This window comes from Lygodium microphyllum, chromosome 16 (genome assembly GCF_053477565.2).
Source record: "Lygodium microphyllum isolate KBCC chromosome 16, Lygodium_microphyllum_v1.1.10, whole genome shotgun sequence".
NCBI classification, from domain to species: Eukaryota; Viridiplantae; Streptophyta; class Polypodiopsida; order Schizaeales; family Lygodiaceae; genus Lygodium; species Lygodium microphyllum.
In genome coordinates, this window is record NC_141150.1 from 40542077 (window position 1) to 40562326 (window position 20250).

The following is a 20250-nucleotide window of genomic DNA, read 5'->3' on the forward strand; positions in this document are numbered from 1 at the left end:
CTTCTTAGGATCGACTTTTTTGTCAACAGGCCTTAGAGGTCCCCCTTCCATACTAAGATTCAGGACTTGCGTCCCCTTATCCCCTTGCTTAGGGTTTTCCTCAACCAGTTTTGCATTATCTCTATCACCCTCTTTAGCCTTTTGGCCTCTTGTCACAGCTCATAGGTTAGAGGTTTCAATGCCATTGATGCATACGACCTCGATAAGGCCGAATCCATTGCCTTGTGGCAACTCCTCTACAGTGGCCTTTTCCCTTTGCAATATTTGTCTTGGTCTATCATTTTGCTGGAGGTTACTACCTTGCGCTCTATGATTAATTGGACTTGGCTATTTACTCCCTTGTTGGAGGGAACTAATCTTACTCCAACAGGTAGCGGCTAAGTGGCCTGATTTCCCACAAATATCACATTTAACATTTGGATAGTTTCTAGGGAAACGTTGTACGCCACACCACTTACAGCTGAATCTTGAGGGAGCACCCTCTTCAGGGCATCGACTCCCTATGAGATTCTGCTGCTTCTTCAGGAAATTGACGTCAACAGCTATTTGCCGATATTTTTCAGAAATCATGTCAGTGTAGTGCTTCATCATATCCTTAACTTTGCCAAGGACATTAGAGGCACTCGACTCATAGCCTTGATCATCTATCCGTCGTTCCATTGGCCTAACAATTTGATTGGGCATTGGTTGTTGACTCATAGGAACAACATTAGGGTTCGAAGCTTGGCCTCCAACATTTAGTGGAGCCAACTGACTAGCCATAGGTATAGTCACACAAGGAGGAGCTTACAGCAAAGGTATATTTTGAACCATGCTTCCTCTCCCATTAGGGTTATTCATAGGCATCCCTTGACTTCAATTCATCAATGGTAAATTGCCTCCAGGTACTAGACCTGCATTAAGATTTATTCGAGAGGAGTAGGTCGTTTGTAATCGTGACTCTACTCCTGCCAGCGTGATGGCAGTGTCTATATAAGCCAAAGCCACATTGCTCAATTTTACCTGAATATTGAAATCTAGTCCATGCAAGAAGTATTGCAATTGGACAGCCGGCAAAATAGGAATGTAAGTTTGTAACTTACGAAATACTTCCTTAAGCTTCTTGGCATAGGCTTTCACATTCTCATGGTGGTCTTGGTGCGTTACATTCAAAATACACAACTAGTATTGGCCACCCCTTTCAGGGGCATATTCTCCTCAAAAAGTTGCATAAAATTGGTCGATTGTAGTGATGGTTCCAGTCTCTATGCTATGATACCATACTGCAGCCCTTCTTTTTAATGCCATGTTAAAGAACATCATAAGATGTCCCTCATCTTGGATGCGGTAATTAAATATTAATCTTTGGAATTCACAAATGTGAAGCTCTGCATCTTCTTCAGCTAACCCATTAAAAATGGGCAAAGGAACTCCTAAAGCTGGCAGATTCGGCATCCCTGCAGGAATTGCAATGGGTTGTGCCATGACAACAATCGGATTAACAATAGGAGTTTGGAATGATGGAATCACACCCCCACTTGAAGTGGGCTGACTTGGTGGAAGAAAGGAGAAACTTACGCTTCCTCCTGCACCTAAAAGACTATGTGCAGCAGTTGGGTTACTAAGACCACTGCCTTTTATGCGTATCGGGCTACTCGTTTGAGGAGAATAGCGGCTTACAATCTCCAACCGCCATCTAGCCCTCTCAGCACGTTCTGGTTTTTGTATTTCAGCTTGACGGTCCTTGTTAGAGGACATAAACAAAATTTTTGGTCCCTAAAAATCCTAGATTCGAGAACCACCACTTGTTGGCAGCTCCCGGTAGATGCACCACTAATGGGACCTCAAATGGGCCGGCACTGGCTATGGCACTAGCCGAACCTCATGCTCATAACAGACAAACACACCCTCACTGCCTCACGGGCCAGGAGCCTCTATCTACTACTAAAGGACGAATTGTCCTAAAGCCTAATCTATGCATTTATAGTTTTGTAGTCTAACGTTTCCCTTTCTATAAACTCCACAGAGGGAGAACCCTTACATATTGGCAATAAATGCCACGATAATCACATACATGGGAGACAACCTCTCAGTGGAATCACTGCGGCCCCACTGCAGCTCTCCTACATCGCAGGGATTAGCCCCTTGATGCACTGCTCAACATATAGAACAAACGAACAAACTCCACTTTTCCATTTCGAAAGTATTCCAGGAGATACCATGTGTCCTTACCAAATAATTTCCCAAGAAACGAATGTCTATCCTATGGCTTAGGATGCCTTTCCACACCCAAGTGTGGGTCATTGTCATTGAAAACAGGTGCTATACATCTAGTCCTTTTTATTCTGACACTATGGTTGACATGCACATGCAAAAGTGGATGATCCTAAAGTGCTCAAACATAATTTTCAATTAGAAATGTGCTACTATCCTTTTAATTAAAATACAACGAACTCTATGTCATGATATGCATCAAAAAATTAGCAACAATTAGCACGCAAATCACACCATTCAACTCTACATTTAGGTATTGCTTTTGTTGCATAGGTATAGAGGTTCATTTTGTCATGTTTTGATGTATAAAAAGTGACAAATCACAAACTTTGACAAAGAGATAGGGTAAACTGAGACTAAACCTCATGCTTTGCCACTACCATACATCCATAAACAATCATTATATTTTTTCTTATTTTTGTGAGATGTATTTCTATTTTTTTTCTATATTTTTCTCATTTTCTTGATTTATTTGGCAATGAAATATGCTATTCTCTGATTTTTCTTATTCTAATCACTTCAGTACACTAACATTCAATTTATCTTCCATTTCCTCTCCATGGGAATAACTTTTACCCACCCGAAACGGAAAAACTATAATTTTACCGCTTAAAAACCGCATTTTGGGTTTACGAAAATTAAATAGAGCATGTAAATCATTGAAAAATCAAAATTTTCTGATGCAAGCAATTACTCATGATGCAACCAGTGCATAAACAAATTTTCATCCAATAAGAATATCATTATCATTATAAACTATTTAAAAACTTCATTTTTCTTAATAAAAATGGTCATACCGTGTTTTTACTAAACCCGAGATGCCTTAAATGACTACATAACTAGTAGATGGAGCCTCCATTGCTCTCAATCCAATGCTGCACATCAATCTTCAGCATCTCCATCAATCTCCATCACCATTTTCTTCATTCTCCCTCCCCGATTCCTCCTTCAAGATAGTGCACATGAACAGCCTATAGAGAGGAGAGAGAGGGAGGAGAGAGAAATATTAGATTTTGATCTCTTCATCCAGACAGCCATATCTCGCACGAAGGCCGGCGATAGAATTAGGAAAGAGGGAGAAGTTGTCGGGTATTGTCAGTTGCATGGGTTTTTTGCAACCTAGAATCATGATGTGTGGGGGAGGGGGGGGCGGAATTTTCGGTGCCTGTTCTTCACGCCATCTTCTCCACACCATCTCCACGTTTTTTCAAAAAATGAGGGGGCGGGGGGAGTTAAAGTCCCAAAGGGCACCCCCCCCTTTGGTCTAAAATTTTGTCCACCTTTTCAAATCTTGGCCAATTTTTGGACTCTTTCGCATTTGGACTCCGTTTTAGCCTCTGAAAAATCCTGCACATCCGTCTCGACATCCCGCATTGACTGGCATCTCCCGGCATCCCGTACTGCAGTCAAAAAAATTATAAAAAATCTGCAAGTGTCGCTCGGGTGCCTTTTAAAAGCCGTCTTTCACTTGGTGCTTAAAATCGTCCTAGCTGCAGCCGCCGCCTTGGATGTTAAATATTTTTTCCCTAAATTTCACATTTTTTTGGCAAATTTTAGGCACATCCTGTGCTCAAAACTCCGCTCTCACCGAAAGTGGATACACAGGTTACAGATTTCAGATATGTAAGTTCAAATGTGTTTACAGCGAATAAACACAAGGTTTATCTGCAAACTGGTTGCAGATTGCATGTATTATTGAGTAGTAGTGAAAAAGGCTGTCTGGTGTATTGCTGTGCACTACAGGTCTAGGGTTGCCAAAGATTTACTTGCTATTTGGTATTATTTTTGTGATAATGGCAGAGAACAGTGGAAACCCCATCATTGAGAAGCTCAACAAGAACAACTACCCTTCATGAAAGTTCCATGTCACGAACTTCCTTATTGGAAAAGGTCTCTACGAGTTTGTTTCAGGTGAAGAAAAGGAGCCGGAGGTGAGTGATCCTCCAACTGCAGAAGAGATAAAGGCACGGAAGGAATGGAATGCAAAAGACAAAAAGGTTATGTATTGGCTCTCTGCAGTAATTGATAATAATATGTTGGGACATATTAGAAATGTAGAGAATTCATATGCAGCTTGGACCATATTTGAAAGTATGTTTTCCGTAAATACAAAGGCACAAAAGATTCAACTCAAGCAAGAGTTGAATACATTGAAGAAAGGGAAGATGTCTATCAATGAGTATGCACTGAAGGTAAGGAGCATTGTAGATGCCTTGGCAACGATTGATACAATGCTCGATGATGATGATTTGGTGTCATCTACCTTGGGTGGACTTAACAATGAAAAGGCTTGGAAGTCTTTTATAACTTTCATATATGTCAGAAAGCCATTTCCAGATTTTGATGAGTTGGTCTCCCTTATAATCACTAAAGAGATCAACATGCAGAGTGAGACATCTGAAAGAAGTGGTGAACAGGTCCAAGCTTTCTACTCTAGTTCAAGAAGGAGACGTGGTAGGTTCTCTTCAAGAAGCCGTGGTATAGGATGTGGTAGTGACAACCAGCAAAACATATTGAATCAGCAATTTGGCGATATGCAGGTTTCAAGAGGTCGTGGTAACTTTAGAGGTAGGGGGAGCTTTAGAGGAAGAGGTGAATGGTAGAATAGAGGTTCTAACAACTCTGGTATTGTGTGTCACTACTATGGCAAAACAAGTCATATTGTAGCCCAATGTTATGCTAAGAAAGATGATATTTGCAGTGGTAAGTTACAGCAAGGAAACTATGCATCGTCTTCATGACAGATTAAAGAAAAAAATGAACGTCTGTTTGTTATGCAACATATGTTGAATGCTGTTACAGGAAAGGGAACACATGATGATGTTTGATATGTTGATTCAGGTACATCCAATCATATGACCAACCATGCAAAATGGTATGGAGAGATGCAGGATTTGCAAAATGCAGGTTATGTGTAGACGACGGGTGATGATTCATACCACCCAATTTCACACATTGGAAAAGTTTCCTTGTCCTTGCATGGTGGTAAGACAAAGAGTCTTTCATATGTATTACATGTGCCATCTATTACAAAGAACTTGGTGTCAGTCGATCAAATGGTAGAGCAAGGGCTGCAAGTCAAATTTAATGCAAAGGGTTGCTTTGTAGAAGACTTCAATGTCAAGTGCAGGTTGGTAGCAAAGGGAAGTAGAGTTGGACGTATGTTTACTCTGGATGCTGGAATTCCTACTATGAATGCTGCTATGCATATTGAAGGAAAAGGTGTTGCTACAGATATTGAAATTTGGCACAAACGCATTGGATATGCAAATGTACAAAGACTGAAATTAATGCAGTCCAAAGGGTTGGTTACAGGTTTGCCTACATTTAGAGTTGTAGAATTTCATAAGGTATGCAAAGCATGTCATTTTGGTAAGCAGGCAAGACAACCCTTTTCACATGAGAGAGATGTAAGCAGAAATATCCTTGATGTTGTGCATACAGATATTTGGGGGCCTACAAAAAATGTATCTCTTGGAGGCAGTTCATACTTTGTCACATTCATTGATGATTGTTCTAGAAAGCTGTGGGTATATTTTATGAAGGAAAAGAGTGAAGTGTTTGAGCACTTTAGAACTTTCAAGGCTGCAGTTGAAAGAGAAATAGGATTGAAAGTAAAGTGCTTGAGGTCAGATGGAGGGGGAGAGTACCTCTCAAATGAGTTCAGTGATTTTTTGAGGTCTCATGGGATAAAGAGATAGTTCACATGCAAGTATACCCCACAGCAAAATGGTGTTGCAGAAAGGAAAAATATGCATATTACAGAAGTTGCACGTGCCTTGATGGCTGAAAAGAATATGCCTAAGAATTTTTTGTCTGAGTTTGTTCATACTGTTGTTTATATTATGAATAGAACTCCCACATCCTTCATGAAGAATGCTTTACTGGCAAGAAGCTTGATGTATCATACTTGAAGGTATTTGGCTGTGTTGCATATGTTCATGTGCCAGATGAGCTACCGAAGAAGCTTGATCCAAAGGCAAAAAAATGTGTATTTATTGGATACTCTTTAGAGCAGAAAGGGTATCACTGTTATAACCCTGTCACATGTAAGTTCAGAGTGAGCACGGATGTCATTTTTGATGAAATGAGTAGTTGGTATGCATCTAGTGGTGATGCATTGGATGATGATGATGATCATGACACTCATGTGCAGGCTGAAAAGCAAGAATCACGGACTCTTAGTGGACCAGAGATATCATCTGGTAGTCCATGGTCTGGGAGACTAAGGAGTAGCTCTACATCTTTAGGTGTATCTAGTAGCACTACAGGTAAAGACAAAGGAAAGAATAAAGTGTCAGATGGCATTGATGCAATTCTTGATGGAGACTCTAGTGGCTCAGAGAGCTTTGATGATGAGCTTGGTATTCCTTCTGTCAGGACACAGGTGTATAGAGAGCTCATAGTAATGTAAAGACTCCATTGAGTGATCCGGTGGTACATAGATCTAGCAAGGTTAGATACCCTGTTAAAAGATTTGGTTTTGAAAGTTATGCAGCTCACCATTATGCTTATATGGTGAAAATAGTTGAGGATGTTGAGCCCACTTGCTTTGAGGATGCTATTGGTCATACTCATTGGGATGCAGCAATGGATGAGGAGATGGCTGCATTAGAGGCCAATAAGACTTGGGATCTAGTATCATTGCCAAAGGGCAAGAAAGCTATTGGATGTAAGTGGGTTATATGAAGAAACCTTCAGTCCAGTTGCTAGGATGGCAACTATCAGATGTGTGATTTCTTTGGCAGTAGCCGAAGGTTGGATGTTACAAAAAATGGATGTGAAGAATGCCTTCTTGCATGGTGATTTGCAAGAAGAAGTGTATATGGATTAACTAGCAGGTTACGAAGATTTAGAGCATCCCACGTATGTGTGTAGGTTGAAGAAGGCACTCTATGGGCTTAAGCAAGCACCTAGAGCATGGTCTAACAAGATCAGAGAGTATCTTGTCAATATTGGCCTTTATGTTTTTTATGCTGATCACTCACTTTATGTGAGAAGGGAAGATGCAGGTTTGGTCATCATAGTCATCTATGTAGATGACTTGATTATTACAAGTGATAGTGATAGTGGGATTGCTGAAGTCAAGGATTTTTTGAAGAAGGAGTTTGAGATGAAGGATTTAGGTGAGCCAAGGTGCTTCCTTCGCATTGAGGTGATTAGATGTGATGATGGTATATGGTTGTCCCAAAGACAGTATGGCTTGGATATGTTGTCCAAGAATGGCATGATAGCATGCAAACCACTTTCAGTCCCATTGGAGTAGAATGTAAAGTTGAGTGCTGATGTTAGGGATGAGATAGAAGACCCTACTATGTTCAGGAGGATAGTGGGGAGTTTGATCTACATGACCATCACAAGGCCAGACTTGAGCTACGTTGTTGGTCTTGTGAGTCAGTTTATGCAAGTACCTAGAAAGCCACATTTGGATGCAGTCAGATGCATATTGAGATATGTGAAGTCCACATTACGTTATGGACTTTTCTATGAGACAAGTACAGATGTACAGGTGTTTGGATACACAGATGCAGATTGGGCTGGTAGTATGTCTGATAGAAGATCTACCAGCGGATACATGTTCCCTCTTGGTAGTGCAACAATTACTTGGAGCAGCAAAAAGCAACCTACAATTGCTTTGTCGAGTACAGAGGCTGAGTATAGAGGTGCTGTTGTAGCAGCATCTGAGGTAGTATGGCTACAAAAGTTATTGACTGATTTAGATGTACAAGTGGAAGGTCCAGTTGTCATTTATTGTGACAACATGAGCAGTATACAGTTGGCTAGGAACCCTTTGTTCCATGCTAGGACAAAACATATTGAGGTACACTACCACTTTGTGAGAGAGAAGGTACTAGCAGGTGATATTGACTTGGTGTATGTTAGCACAAAGGATCAGATAGCTAACATCTTCACGAAGGCATTGGGTATAGAGAAGCTTCAAAAGTTTCGAAGCTTACTTGGAGTTGCAGAGATGCAGTTGAGCTTGAGGGGGAGTGTTGAGATGACAAGCTCAACACATGCTTACATTGATGATGGACCGCTTAGTTAGATGGGTCCACACGTCTCCACTTAGCACGTTAGTGGTCATTATGACTCTCACATGGCCACTGACTCATTACTTATTATATTCAGGTTGTTACACCTATTTACAATTGGCATAGTTATAGCGCCAGTCGATGAGTGTAGTCGGTTATGCATTGTTTGACTTAGTAGCCCACTTTCCTATATGTTGTATCTTATCTATACTTTGTGTACACTGTAAAGTGTGTGGAAGAAGAAGAAACCAGCAAGAAAATGTTTTAGCCTCCATCTCTCTTCTTGTCTCTTGAGTGAGCTTCTCCTTGTGCATTCTGTGTGTGTTTGACGCAGCATCTTGAGTAAGTCCCCCCACCACACGATTCTTGACAACAATCACTTCACTTTTCAATAATAGTGGGTGTCTTATATAGGAAAGATATGGATGAAATGTATTGTCATTGTGTATTGCTTGATGAGGTACCCTTTATTATAGAGGGATGTTAGGATTTAGCATGTGGAGGGCATTTTACTAGATGACTCACCACTCAAAAAGCTTTACGAGTAGGCTATTAGTGCCCCACGGTTTTTCAATATGTTTTTTCTTATTTTAAGTATTTTGATGTTTGCTAGAGACATGATGCTAGGAAAAATTGTAAGTGGCCACTTCATCCTATTCTTGTGACTTTGCCCTTTGTGAAAAGTGGATCATTAATTTTGTTGGATCACTGTATTCTTCATCTAATATGCAGAAGAATTATATCATTGTGGCAACAATCTAATTTACAAAATGATCTAAAGCTCAAGCTACGATGAAGGACAATGCCAAGGAAATAACTAGTTTCATTATGAAACAAATAGTATGCCATTTCGGTCCACCTAAGAAATTGGTGTTAAACATGGGATACATTTTTTGAATAAGGTCATAGAAGCCTTGATTAAACATAATCAAACCACCCTATATAATCCCCAAGCAAATTGATAAGTAGAAAGTACCAATAAGCAACTTGTAGGGGTTTTATCCAAGACTGTATTAGAGGGTAAGGGTGATTGGGACAAGAAACTCCATGTGGCCATCTGGGCTTATAATATGATATTTAAAAGAGAAACATGCCATATCCCATTTAAGATGGTATATGGGAAAGAGTGCGTCTTTCCCTTGGAATTGAGTTACCTATTATGAGGTTTGCATTGAACCATTCCTTGGGTAAAGAGGAAGGATTGTAACAAAGGTTGACCTTCCTAGCTTATCTTGATGAGATTGGATTGCACACTCAATTACATCAAGAGGTAGGGAAGAAGAGGATGAAAGCCCTTCATTATCTTCGTATTATAAGATATAAATTTGTGAAGGGTTATTTGGTCTTACATTATGATACACGTCACGAGTTATTTCTAGGAAAATTAGAACCGAAATGGGATGGCCCTTACAGCATCGCCCATATAGGGAAGAAATGCTCTACATTCCCTTTAGAAAATTTTCAAGGGGTAGAGTTTAAAAATAAAGTAAAATTCAATCAATTGAAGCCCTATTATGTGTAGGGGTTGACGTCGGTAGGTGCAAAGGCAATCAAATGGGAAAAATCATTCCTTATCTTCAACATCCATATTTAGAGTATACTACAAGGATATGAGGCTATAGCGACGGCGATTTGTGACGTGAAATAGCAGCATCGCTAATAGCGACGCAAATAACGACGATACTTAGAAGAAAAAAAAGAGGGCCAAAACTTGAGCACATTATTTTACACGCATTCACGAAAGAGAGAGCGAAATAGAGAGCAAGAGGGAGAGCAAACATCTTGCATTTGAGAGGGAGAGAAAGAGGGAGAAAGAAGGCTTCTCACTGCCGCCGCCGCCGTTCGTGAAGAAGAGGAGGAGGTGTACGGAGGGCAAAGAGGCATCATGAAGAGGAGCCGCCAAACCCTTCTTCAACATTTAAGGTGAATGCATTGTCCATTCTTGCTTTGATTTTGTGTTTTCTCTCTCTCTTTTACTTGTTTTTGGTATAATTCGTGTGTATTGAGAGAGGGAGAGGAAATGAGAGAGAAAGAGAGGGAAAGGGAGAGGGAGGGAGAGGAAATGAGAGAGGGAGAGGGAGGAAATGGGAGAGGGAGAGGGAGAGGGAGAGAGGGAAAAATTAAACATAATAGGGAAAGAGAGAAAGAGAGGGAGAGGGGGAGGGAGAGGAAATGAGAGAGGGAGAGAGAGAGGGAGGGAGAGGAAATGAGAGAGGGAGAGGAAGAGAGAAAAAACATTAAACATAATAGGGAAAGGGAGAAAGAGAAAGAGAGAGAGAGAGAGAGAGAGAGAGAGAGAGAGAGAGGGAGAGGAAGAGGGAGAGGGAGGGAGAGGAAAGAGAGGGAAACATTCAACATAATAGGGAAAGAGAGAGGGAGAGGAAGAGAGAAAAAACATTTAACATAATAGGGAAAGAGAAAAAGGGAGGGAGAGGAAATGAGAGAGGGAGAGGAAGAGAGAAAAGGAAATGAGAGAGGGAGAGGAGAGAGAAAAAACATTAAACATAATAGGGAAAGAGAGAGAGAGAGAGAGAGAGAGAGAGAGGGAGAGAGTGAGGGAGGGAGAGGAAATGAGAGAGGGAGAGTAGAGAGAAAAATAAATGAGAGAGGGAGAGGAGACAAAAAAAAGAGAGAAAAAACATTAAACATAATAGGGAAAGAGAGAAAGAGAGGGAGAGGGTGAGGAAGGAAGAAGAAATGAGAGAGGGAGAGAAAGAGAGCAAAATGAAATGTGAGAAGGAGAGGAGAGAGAAAAAACATTAAACATAATAGGAAAAGAGAAGAGAGGGTGAGGAAATGAGAGAGGGAGAAGAAGAGAGAAAAGGAAATGAGAGAGGGAGAGGAGAGAGAAAAAACATTAAACATAATAGGGAAAGAGAGAAAGAGAGGGAGAGGGTGAGGGTGAGGGAGGGAGAGGAAGAGAGAAAAGGAAATGAGAGAGGGAGAGGAAGAGAGAAAAGGAAATGAGAGAGGGAGAGGAGTGAGAAAAAGAGAGAAAAAACATTAAACCTAATAGGGAAAGAGAGAAAGAGAGGGAGAGGGTGAGGGAGAGAGAGGAGATGAGAGAGGGAGAGAAAGAGAGAAAAGGAAATGAGAGAGGTAGAGGAGAGAGAAAAAAAAGAGAGAGGGAGAAGAGAGAGAAAAAGAGAGAAAAAACATTAAACCTAATAGGGAAAGAGAGAAAGAGAGGGAGACAGTGAGGGAGGGAGAGGAAATGAGAGAGGGAGAGGAAGAGAAAAAAGGAAATGAGAGAGGGAGAGGAGAGAGAAAAAACATTAAACATAATAGGGAAAGAGAGAAAGAGAGGACGAGGGTGAGGGAGAGAGAAGAAAAGAGAGAGGAAGAGAAAGAGAGAAAAAGAAATGAGAGAGAGAGAGGAGAGAGAAAAAGAGAGAAAAAACATTAAACCTAATAGGGAAAGAGAGGGGAGGGTGAGGGAGGGAGAGGAGATGAGAGAGGGAGAGAAAGAGAGAAAAGGAAATGAGAGAGGAAGAGGAGAGAGAAAACATTAAGCCTAATAGGGAAAGAGAGAAAGAGGATGAGGGAGGGAGAGGAAATGAGAGAGGGAGAGAAAGAGAGAAAAGGAAATGAGAGAGGGAGAGGATAGAGAAAAAGAGAGAAAAAACATTATTGTCTATTGTTGTTTAGTTTTTTTCTTTTCTTGTTTATTATTGTTTAGTTTTATTATTATTATTTTAGTAGTAGTAGTAGTTTTTTCTTCTTTTCTTGTTTATTGTTGTAGTAGTAGTAGTTTTTTTTTCTTCTTTTCTTGTTTATTATAGTGGTAGTGGTAGTCGTGGTTGTGATCGTGGTGTTTTTTCTTATTTTCTTGTTTTTTATACTAGTAGTGGTAGTGGTAGTGGTAGTGGTAATCGTGGTCATGGTCATGGTCGTAGTTGTAGTCATGGTCATGGTCGTGGTCATCATCATCGTCATCGTCGTGGTCGTAGTCGTGGTCGTGGTCGTGGTCGTGGTCGTGGTCGTGGTCGTGGTCGTGGTCGTGGTTATCGTCATCGTCATAGTTGTAGTCGTGGTCATAGTCGTAGTCGTGGTCATGATCGTAGTCGTGGTCATAGTTGTGTTCATCATCATTGTCGTAGTCGTGGGGTCGTGGTCATGGTTGTGGTCGTGGTCATGGTCGTGGTCGTGATCGTGGTCGTGGTCGTGATCGTAATCATTAAAGAAAATGAAAGAGGGTGAGGAACCCGGGGGGTCCACCTTACAAAATCATGGATATCACGTGCGTGCAAAGGCATATTTTAAAACCCCTCTGTAACCTTTTTTGCCCTATTTACTATATACCTCCTGTTATCTTTGTGGTATATTATAATAACCCTCCTGTAATTTTAAAATTTTAAGCTTATGCATTTCTCCCCCCCCTCCCTGTATAATTTACATTACAAGATCTTTGGTACTACGCAAGAGTGGATTGCCAGACCCAATGAAGAGAAGTCCCTAACTATGAAGAGAAGTGTTCAATGAGTTTCTAGATTGAGAAAGCAAAATGCCCAATGAATATGCAAAAAAATACACGTGTTAGATATGCAATTGAACTCTTGCTTGAAGAATCAACGACGAGTATCAAAATACAACTAGATGGGACATCTTCGTCAGAACTCTTCACTGCTTCGGCCTTCAGTTTTGCAATCCCTGGCCCAGCACCTGTTAGTGCACTCTCCACTATATATGTGTATCCCTATAGGAGTATTGCTGGTTGTAGGTGGCTCGGGGCACTTTTTACTCCCCCTAAGGGAGGTTTTTTCCCCCAGGCTAATAATAGCCCATGTGACCTCATTAGGAGGCTAGGGGCAGTATTATTAGGCTAGTTCTAGGCTTTTTATGCTTAGCAAGCACAGTGCTTAGCACTAGTGCCTATTATGCACAAATCCCTAATCTAGGGTTGTGTGCTTATGATTGAGGTGTATCTTTTTGATGATATACTTTTTTCCCGTCACGTAACTTTAGCTCACCCTTGCTTCCCTCACTTTGTGTGTACTTTCTTGCTTCTTCATTTGGTATCAGAGCCATCCCATCACTCCCGTGAGCATCCCATCGCGTACCCTCAGCTCGTGAGCTTCATATCGACTCAAGACATTCTGGAATTGACAGGAACTGCTACAAAACAGGCCGCCGCCACTCTTTTCAGCATATGGGAGGTTGTACCTTCGATTTGGTCGCGACAATCAGCACCAGACTCTCACACGTGTGGTCGCGCTCAGTTCTAGACCTGCAGTTGCCCCCTGTCGAGGGTCTTTGAAAGCTTCTACAGCCTCATACACATGCTCAAGACAGCCTACAAGTTGATAAGCTCAGGCGCGCACAGTTTTAGAACAGTTTCGAGGTCATTCTCAGCCTGTTCAGGTCAAATCGACAGGGAAAATAGCTCCAGGAGCTGTTTCGCCACATCGCGCCTCATTAACAGGGCTGTACAGACCTGTACATGCTGTGTCGACACTTGATTCAGTCATTAAATCAACCCAGTATCACTTTCGATTGAGCGCACTGCTGAAAACAACTTCCAGAAGCAATAAACAGTTCAATTTTGATCTGTTCCAGCTTGTATTTGCAGCGCAGCAGTGATTAACAACCTGTGGGTTTGTGAAAACGACTGTATTTGCTGTTACTAGCTCTCCCGTGACTTGCGGGTTCTCCCGAGGACCGATACAAGTGTGAAAAATTGGGGCTTTTGCCACCATGGTGTTGCTGTAGCTGATTTTATGCATTGGGCAGCGTGTACGCAACAATTGTGATCAGATTTACCCTTCCAATCAAGGGGCTTTTCGACATTTCTTGTGTGTATGCCTTGTTTACACTTGGTACAACAAGATTGTGCCTATCCACTCAGGAATTGAGTGAGAAATTGGGGGATTTTATGCTTTATTGTGGTGCAGCAGAACAGGAACACTGTGTGACAGTGTGTGTGGATGCTATGCTCTCAATTTGAACACTGAGAAGGGATTACAGTTTTGGGACAGATTTGTATGCATTGACATTGCCCTTATGCAGTGGGACAGAGTAAAGCAAGTGATTGTGTCTAAATCTTGGAAGAGATATTTTGTTTTGGGATTTTCCTTTTATTTTTCTTTCAGGTGATTCTTGTGCAATACACCCTACGCAATGGGCAAGGATGGTGTGTTGGATTTGCTCTCTGTTGAGAACAAGCTTGATGGGAGCTCCAACTACCCACTGTGGTCATATATGATGAATCACATACTAGTGGCACACGGGTTTAGCAAGATTGTGGAGGGTTCAGAACCTCGTCCTGGCTCTCGTGTGACCTCAGACATGGATGAGGACTCCACTAGTACCACTGGCAGAAGAGGTATTCCAGCTCCACCCCCAGCTCCCACCACAGATGCACAGCAGAAGTGGGATGAGAGGGATGCTAAAGCACATGCTATGATAGCATTGTCGGTCAAAGTTGCGCTTATACCTCACATACGGTCTTGTAAGTCCGCTAAGGAGGCATGGGACACCCTGGCTAACCTTTATCAGGTACGCAATGAAGCCAGGGTAGCCTATCTTAAAAGGCAGCTTGATCATTTAGTGATGCATGAAGGAGAGACTATGGATAGCTTCATTACCAAGCTTAAGGACTTGCGTGAGCAGTTGATTTCCTTAGGGGAAGACATGACAGATGGGTCTATGGTCACTGTAATGCTGAATGGTATTCCTGAGTCTTATCAGGCTCTTGCTTCTACATTGAGGTTAATCATGCAAGGGAATCCTGATTCCTTTCGCTTTGACAACCTAGTGCAGATACTATTGCAGGAGGAACAGTCAAGAGAAAACAAGAGCATACTTCAGCAGGGTGATCAGGCCATCATGGCAAGTCAAAAGGGCAAGGGTAAAGCTGTGTTTGGGGCTGCATATAAACCAAAAACAGCAGCCAACCAGCCAACTGTCAGTGGGAAAAAAGATGAAAATCAGCCCAAGAAAAAGGGGAAATGTCATTATTGCAGGAAACCGGGTCACTATATTGGTGAATGCCGGAAAAGAATTGCAAAAGAGAAGGAAAAGGGCACAAAGAAGGAAGCAAATGTAGCATAGGCAGATGCATCTAGTGCAGAGAAGAAGGAGACAGCCAATCTGTCCATTGTCTCGCATGGAGACGAGGACTTTGATGATGAGTGGGCTTGTACAGTATCATGCTCGTACAACCCTTCTATGCACACTACAGATGAATCATGCCTCTCTGTGACCTCTCAGGAGGATTGGTATTTTGACTCAGGTGCTAGTAAGCACATTACCTCACAAAGGAATTTATTTTCAGTTTTTGATGCTACCTCCGAGAGAGGTACAGTTACATGTGCCAATAACTCCGCTTATGCTATACAAGGAGTTGGCAAGATTGTACTTACAGCCACACAAGGTGGATCTTTTACACTCACAGATGTACTTTATGTTCCAGGAATCCAGAAGAATCTCCTTTCCGTCCCTGCTATTGCCATGGGAGGACTTGAGGTGACATTTTCTGGAAGGAAATGCACAGTGCATGACCTTTCTGATGAGGGTTGCATTGTTGCAACAGGTACTTTATGTCGTGGGTTGTATAGATTGGATCACTACAGGGCTGGAGTACATGATGCTTGTGCTGTGATTACTAGTGATCAGTTGGCCATTGCTGAGCTGTGGCATGCCAGGATGGGCCACCTACACTTCAGGGGTTTACAGAGATTGCAGGCACATTCTATGGTGGAGGACATGCCACCCATACAGTTACCCTCTCGTCATGTGTGCGAGGGATGCATATTGGGCAAAATGCACAGGACCCCAGTGCCTAAGTTGTCCACATATGGGGCTGCCAGGAAATTGCAGCTCGTTCATTCAGATGTTTGCGGTCCTATGAGGACCAAGTCCATAGGTGGCTGTGCATACTTCGTTACATTCATTGATGATTTTACATGCTACTCTTGGGTTTATGGACTAAGGCATAAATCGGAGGTGGAAGCACGGTTCAAAGACTTTATTTTGTTGCAGGAGAATCTTACACAGGAAAAGGTTGCCACCCTTCGTACCGATCGAGGGGGGGAATACATGTCTCATACTTTTCATGCTTTCTTGGCAAGCAAGGGTATTGCCCATCAGTGCACTGTGCCATACACACCCCAGCAGAATGGTAAAGCTGAAAGGTTCAACCGTACTGTGATGGAAATGGCCAGATGCATGCTTAAGGGGAAGGGCCTCCCTAACAAATTTTGGATGGAAGCACTGCAGTGCAACAATTATGTGCTGAATAGGTGCCCAAAGAAAGCTTTGCAGAAGTATGAGAGGACTCCATTTGAGATGTGGACCGGCAGGAAGCCTTCTGTCAAAGGCTTCAAGGTTTTTGGATGCTTGAGTTATGCCTTAGTGCCACAGCATCAGAGGGGTAAGTTGGATGACAAGGCTGTAAGATGCATTTTTGTTGGTTATAGCAGTGAAAGCAAGGGCTATCGGCTGTACCATCCTGGTACACAGAAGATTCTAACCAGCACAGATGTTACATTTGCAGAGGAGCAGAATTTTGATTGGTCTACGCTCCGTAGGCAACCAGAAATTTACAGTCATGATGTCTTCGAATTGCTCCTGCCCCAGGAGGGAAGAAGTGCAGCCACAAATTTACCACAGGTTGTTGACATTGTGGGGCCTGTAGCAGATGCAATTTAGCCCCAAAATCAGCTCGGTACAGCTGGTATACAGCCAGCAACAAATGTTATTGATCCTACTGGTGCAGCTCATGATTTAGTACAGTCACAGGCTGATTTGCCACAGCCATCATCCGAGCACATGGCAGTCCCTGAAGTGTCCAGACGGGTGCCTAGGTGGTTGCTAGATACATTGCGGGACAGCCACATTGATGTTCCTTTGCCTACCAGGACAAGATCCCGCCGTGCTCATGGGATGAGTATTGATTATCATGCATGTGAGGGCACATACAGTGAGGATGAACCCACTCAGGTGGATGAGCCTGTCTCTTTTGAGGAGGCAGCAGAAGACCCAAATTGGATGCAGGCCATGCAATCAGAATATGATAGCATCATGAAGAATGAGACATGGTATCTGACAGACTTGCCTCTAGGTAAGAAGGCCATAGGGGTTAAGTGGGTGTATCAAATCAAACGGAATGCAGATGGCACAGTGTCACGCTACAAAGCCCGTTTGGTTGCAAAAGGGTATGCTCAGGAGAAGGGCATAGATTATGATGAGACATTTGCACCCACGTCTCGCATGACCACAGTCAGATGCATGATTGCCTTGGCTGGTCAGTTTGGATGGACTATCCATCAATTGGACATTACTACAGCTTTCCTGAATGGTGATATCCATGAGGAAGTTTATGTACAGCAGCCCATTGGCTTTAGAGTTAGGGGGCAGGAAGCCAAAGTTTGCAGATTGCAGAAGGCTCTATATGGGTTGAAACAGTCCCCTAGAGCATGGTATGAGAAGATTGATTCTTACTTGGCTTCCCAAGGCTTTCTGAAGAGTTCAGCTGAGAGCACTCTATATGTCAAGAGTGCAGAGGATATGTTTCTGATTTTAGTTCTATATGTTGATGACATGCTGCTCACGGGGCCACAGAAAGTGCATATTGCAGCTTTTAAAGCTGAATTACAGCACCGCTTTGAAATGTCAGATCTTGGTCCGTTGTATTACTATTTGGGTATACAGTTTATGCAGACATCAGGGGGCATATATTTGCAGCAATCTATGTATATTCAGAAATTGCTACAGAAGTTTTCCTTTCAGGATTGCAAACCGGTTGCCACTCCCGTGGAATCAGGTGTAAAGTTGAGTCTTGAGGATGCAGGAGAACTTTTTGATGCCACTGTATATAAGCAGGCTATTGGATCATTACTGTATTTATGCAACACTCGGCCAGACATACAGTATGGGGTATCCGTATTGAGCAGATTTATGCACTGTCCAGGCACAAAACATTGGCAGGCTGTGAAGAGAATATTTAGATATCTCCAGGGTACTATGCATCTTGGATTGTTTTACCCCAGGGGGGATGCTTCATGCTTGCAGGGCTACAGTGATTCAGACTGGGCAGGAGATTATGACACAAGGGTGTCCACTTCCGGTTATTGTTTCTTTTTGGGTGATGCATGCATTTCATGGCTCAGTAAGAAGCAACCTACGGTGGCCACTAGCAGTTGTGAGGCAGAGTACAGGGCTGCTTTCACAGCCACAGTTGAGTGTGTTTGGCTCAGGAGGCTTTATGCAGATCTTGGATTGGAGCAGCATGCTTCTACATCCATTCTCACTGACAGTATGAGTGCTTTGGCTGTAGCCAAGAACCCTGTGTTTCATGCTCGCACGAAGCACATAGAGGTACATTACCATTATGTCAGAGAGAGACTCGCATCAGGAGAGATATGCTTGTCTCACGTGTCTACACACGATAATGTAGCTGATATTTTCACCAAGGCACTACCACGTGATAAGTTTGAGGCTTTTCGACAGCTCTTAAACTTAATCCCATTACCTGGTGATTAAGCTACATACCCTGTAACATGTGTACATACACCACACATCACTCCAGGGGGGTTTGTTAGTGCACTCTCCACTATATATGTGTATCCCTATAGGAGTATTGGTGGTTGTAGGTGGCTCGGGGCACTTTTTACTCCCCCTAAGGGAGGTTTTTTCCCCCAGGCTAATAATAGCCCATGTGACCTCATCAGGAGGCTAGGGGCAGTATTATTAGGCTAGTTCTAGGCTTTTTATGCTTAGCAAGCACAGTGCTTAGCACTAGTGCCTATTATGCACAAATCCCTAATCTAGGGTTGTGTGCTTATGATTGAGGTGTATCTTTTTGATGATATACTTTTTTCCCGTCACGTAACTTTAGCTCACCCTTGCTTCCCTCATTCTGTGTGTACTTTCTTGCTTCTTCATTACCAGGTCCAATGCCAGACCCTTTGCGCAAAAAGGGCTTCATTTCCTGAATAGGAGCAACAGAACTTTGCCTTATCTTGCTCATGATAGGAGCCTCCACTTTTATGTCAGTTTCAGTGCTCAAGAGGGAGAGGGAGACCTCCCCTTCAGGCATAGGAGATGGATCTGTTAATTCACCTGTCACAAAACTCTGCCTGGTTTGCCTTGGTCGGGTCTTCTTCTCTACCCTTGAACTTCTTTTGGGTACACTGCCATTTGGTCCTGATTGTAAAGCCTTGCTTGCTCCTGGATGCTGAGCAGGAATCCCAGCATCCTTGGAAAGCACTATCGCAGAGCCCGACAACTTCCCTGGAGATGGTTTCATGTTTTCATTCTTCGGGTCTGAAAAGCAAGGAACCAAGGAGGAAAGAGAGTTCTCAGGGGCATTTGAGGAACTAGGGGTCCTCTGGACCAATGGCTTACCCCAGAGTTCCTCAAGGAGTGGTTTTAGGGGAGATGGAAACTATTCGTCTGGAGCTCCCAGGAGTGCTTGAGTTCTTTTGAGATGCATACACCGCCTTCTTTGCCCTATGAGCTTTTGGTGTCAATGCCTGCTCTTTCACCACTCGGGGTGTTAAGGGAGGAGAGGGAGGACTACTATCAGACCTCGAGTAATCCTTTGTCAACAATGGTTGAAGATTGCCATGCCCAACCATTCCATCCTCCTGCCAACAGATGTCAAATATTCATAACACATTAGAATCTATGGACAAAATCTCATGACAAAACAAATTCAGCCAGATCTTTACCTGGAGTCTTTGCATATCCCTCAAGTTGGCCTAAAGGGCAAGCAGCTTGGCAGCACGAGCCTTGGCATGAGCTTTGTCATTGAGCTTGGCTGTTTGGGCATCCATCTCCGCTTTTCTACGCTCTAGAGTTTCCTCCATCAGTCTTAGTCCGGCTCATCTAGAGTACAGCTCTTAGCCTTTTCTGAGCGGAGGCGGGACTATCGTGAAGTTCGACAACGGGATGACCCTCCTCGCACTCGTCCTTCTTCAGTCCATGCATCTCAGAGGGTTCCATCTACTGCGAAGGTTTC